Source organism: Helicoverpa armigera, chromosome 19 (assembly GCF_030705265.1).
Source record: "Helicoverpa armigera isolate CAAS_96S chromosome 19, ASM3070526v1, whole genome shotgun sequence".
Classification (NCBI taxonomy): domain Eukaryota; kingdom Metazoa; phylum Arthropoda; class Insecta; order Lepidoptera; family Noctuidae; genus Helicoverpa; species Helicoverpa armigera.
The window spans coordinates 222,302-226,179 of NC_087138.1; the positions used below are offsets into that span (position 1 = coordinate 222,302).

Genomic DNA, 3,878 nt, shown 5'->3' on the forward strand with positions numbered 1-3,878 from the left:
GTTACAAAGTAGCTGCTTACCTAAGTAGCTACCGATTAAACACAACGTTTGCGCCGCACGAGTAGCTGGACTCCACTTAATTAGTGTTCATTGTCTCATTAGGGGATCAGAGGTTGAATAGGCAATGTTTTCTAGAATGAATGCAACGAGTTTCATGTAGGTTCTTCTCGATATCGTGTAACTAGTGCATCATTTGTGCCTATTTACAGTTACCGGCACGGATATTGGGCTCTCGGCGGAAGAGTGGGGATCGCTTTGCGCACCCGTACGTATAAGGCAATAAGGCAGTAAATCGCTTCTGCGCAGGTGAAGGTCAGGGCTCAATATCCGTGCCGATAACTGTACATGGAGAAAAAAATAAAAAGAGTATGAATCAGAATCCTAACAGGATGAATAATAGGTAGTTGACCTTGTTGAAACATATTCAATTTTTAGTAGCCTTATGCATGCATGACCTCCATGTTAAACGGTATCCTACTACTAAGCCTTAATCTTAGCCAAAAATTGCGAATAAGATAGCATTAAAAAATCCTGACGATATTTCTCCACCTTTGTGGCTCTTGGTGTCGCTAGTTCTGCAGTTAACGAATAGATGGCGTTAGTGGTAACGAAAATAAACCATTTTCAAACTTCAGTCTTCAGCGGGCTCGGTTTACATCACTTTGCTATTTTGAATTCTTATTAGATTCGGAATTACAGGTTGCCAATTAGATTCATATAAGTTTTTTTCGCAATGATAAAAATTTCAACTGACTTAGTAGGTACTAAGTACATCAAGTTTTCGCTGAAAACCATTGAGCAATCAAGCATACAGTGTTTGAAATTCAACTGCGTTCTGCCTCTTCACTACCTATATAAGAAGAGCTACTTACCTAGATAGGCCGTTACTATTTACTATCTACTTAAGAGGGCTATCACAAATTTTCGAGTTTTATACGAGTTTTGATGCGTCATTATGCTTTGGATATAGTCACAAAAAAAAAAAAACAAAAATAAGATTAAGAAAGTTTGATCATTTATCTTGGGGCTGTTTACAATAAATATTTTAATTTGTCCACGTAAATCAGTAAAATCTTTGTCTCTGCCAAGGATGTTTCATAAAATGTTGCTTTTGGGAATCTTTTGATGCTTCAGTACTACGAGGATATAGCAATTTAACCATTTATAAAAATGTTCAAGATACAACTATATCTTGTACTTGTGCTTGCTTACACCAATTTATTACAATTCATACAGTAATACACCAAAAATAATTCTATAAAACTGAGAGTTACTGACAATTTTCCGTACAAAACTATATTTTTTATCTATGAAAGTATAATCCAAATTCAAATAAAACATATTTAATAATTAAGGTGGTATTGTTATAAAGCTTGAAAAAAAAATTGGTCTATTTAAAAGTAAAACAATATTTTAAAATAATTTTTGTTTGCAATGCAAAAATCAATATAAATCTTGTGACGCGCGGTGTTCAACTTTAGTCAGCGCCAAGCGCTTATCGAGGGAGGACGTATCGCTCGCTGTTGCGCCGCGCAAACTCGCCGGAGCTCGAAAAATATAGCGCAACCTGCGCAACGAACTCGTTTTGATACTAGTGAGTTTTTATTTTATTTATTAGTTATAATGATCTGATTGAAATGTAATATACACAAGTATTAACCCATGATATTCTAATGCGAAAATGTTATAGATTGGGTTCTCTTTTTTTGATGTTGGTATGTACGTAAATGTCATCGTCGTTAGTTTCGCTGTTGCATAATAATATTATTGGATATCTTTGATTCTTGTAGGATAATGAAAGCATATTTAATTCAGATTATCAGACTCAATCGGATACCAGTACAAATAATATGGTAAGTATTTTTTGTCACTCGCAACAGACATATTTGTGTTAATAAACTATTTACATTCCTAGTTTTTATTGTTGCAGGAAAATGAAGATACAATACATGGAAGACGAATTATAGATTTTAGTTTTTTTATAAATCAATTACTTATAGCTAATTGATAAACATGGTGAAAAGTTTGGTTGTCGATTAAATAATTTAAAAATTGTAAACGATTATTTGTTTATTGTAACTCAATCGAGCTATTCTAGGTTATAAAATTCATCGGTACAAATAATATTTCATAAACTATAAAACCAATAAACTATTTCGAAAATAAAAGTGGCAAAGTCTCAAGTTTGTTTGTGCCGCGTGGCGGTCCGCAGGTGTGCGTTGCGTATTTCACTAGACGCACACGCGCGCAAGTGCTGCCGGCTATCGTCTAATTTACCTAAACCTGAGCGATTCGATTTTGTAATAGCGCTCTTAATATAAAGTTACCTACGAACCTTGGGCAAATAACTGCTAACACGAGCTTGTATTCTTCGGTACCCGTCCGTGCTAATTAGAAGTGGGTACTAATATCATAGAAAACCCCTTCGTTTGCACTACAATGGGCCATCTTCGCTGATTACCTACTGCTTCAGGAACCTCAATAATGTTGATAACAAACACCAACATAAAGTTGCCAACTTGTTACCTCGCTCTGTATGTCTGGGTGAAATAGTTGTGTATGTGTGTGTGAGCTGTCTTAACTATTGATATCTGCCATGTAACGGTGGTTCTATGGTGTTCAGTTGTTGGTAAGTGGAATGGAATGTTCAGGGAACCCTTGTGAACGCTGAATAGGTGGCTGACGTCATTATAAGTAGCTTCTCAAGTGATTTAGGTAGGTAGGTATCTATTTATTTGGTAGTTTTGGATCCCCTAATCAAATTAGATAGAAACAGTAGGTAGTGAGAATCTGTAACAAGTGGTAATTTATTAACATTAACGCCTACCTTCTGGCTGCATACCTAATTAAATATATTGAGGAAAAAATAACCAAGAAACTGTGCCAAAATGTTATCAGGCTGACTTTATCTTAAGCATCGTCTTAAAACCCCACACGAGGTCTCTTCGCAGTGGATTGTGTAATTAGGCCGGCTTATCAGTTCGTTAGTTAATTAAGTTACCCACAGACGCGCCGCAGAAATACTTAATAAGCTAAGCTAGGAACACTACGATAAATAACTATTTAGTGCTTACTGTTGGCCAAGATTACCTGGGAATTCTAATAAGTGGGTCTGCCTACGGTAACTTTTATATGATACCTAGTTATCTACTTTATACACCTTACAAATCAAATCAAATCAAATCATTTATTTCATGTAGGCCTTTACAAGCACTTATGAACGTCAAAATTATAACTAAGTTTGATTCTAGTTGCCCATTCCAAAAGTAGCTTCCTATGGAGAAGAACGGGCAAGAAACTCCATGGTTACTCTTTTTAAAAACATAATAGGTGTTACAATTTGTATGTATTGATACATACGACAATAACATGAAAAAGAAATGTTTACAATATTTTTTGGGTTGACTTTGAGAAAGTTATACAATGCAAGTTGAACTAGGAAGTTATTAGAGAAAATTATTATACAAACTATTTTAAGAAGTTAATAAATTAAACAAACCAAGTTATATAAAGCAAAAGAAAAAAGAAATAATAATAATAACAACGTGATAAGAGCAAGAACATTAATAAGGACAGAGATATCCCTAGACAGCCTGCCAGTCGCCAGGGAAGCCACTTGTGCAATATAGGACTAACGCCATACATCCTTGTCGTCAATATAGTCTTTGATTTTATAGTATGCTCTCTTAATAAGAGTAGACTTGACGACATTCTTGAATTTTTTATCAGTAAGGTCTGTTACACATTTAGGTAGCTTATTGTAAAACCGAACACTATTCCCTAGAAACGATTTGTTTGTTTTGCTTAATCTAAATTTTGGGACGACTATTTTATGCTTATTTCTAGTATTAATATTGTGAATGTCGCTTTTTACCTCG

General features: G+C 34.8%; 1 long non-coding RNA gene across 1 annotated transcript; it reads left to right on the plus strand.

Annotated features, from left to right (window-relative positions):
* The first annotated feature begins 905 nt into the window (after positions 1-905).
* On the plus strand, positions 906-2,319 carry LOC135118200 (uncharacterized). Its single transcript, XR_010277423.1, has 3 exons — positions 906-1,594; positions 1,791-1,853; positions 1,931-2,319. It is a non-coding gene; the product is annotated as an uncharacterized LOC135118200 (long non-coding RNA).
* The last annotated feature ends 1,559 nt before the right edge of the window (positions 2,320-3,878 follow it).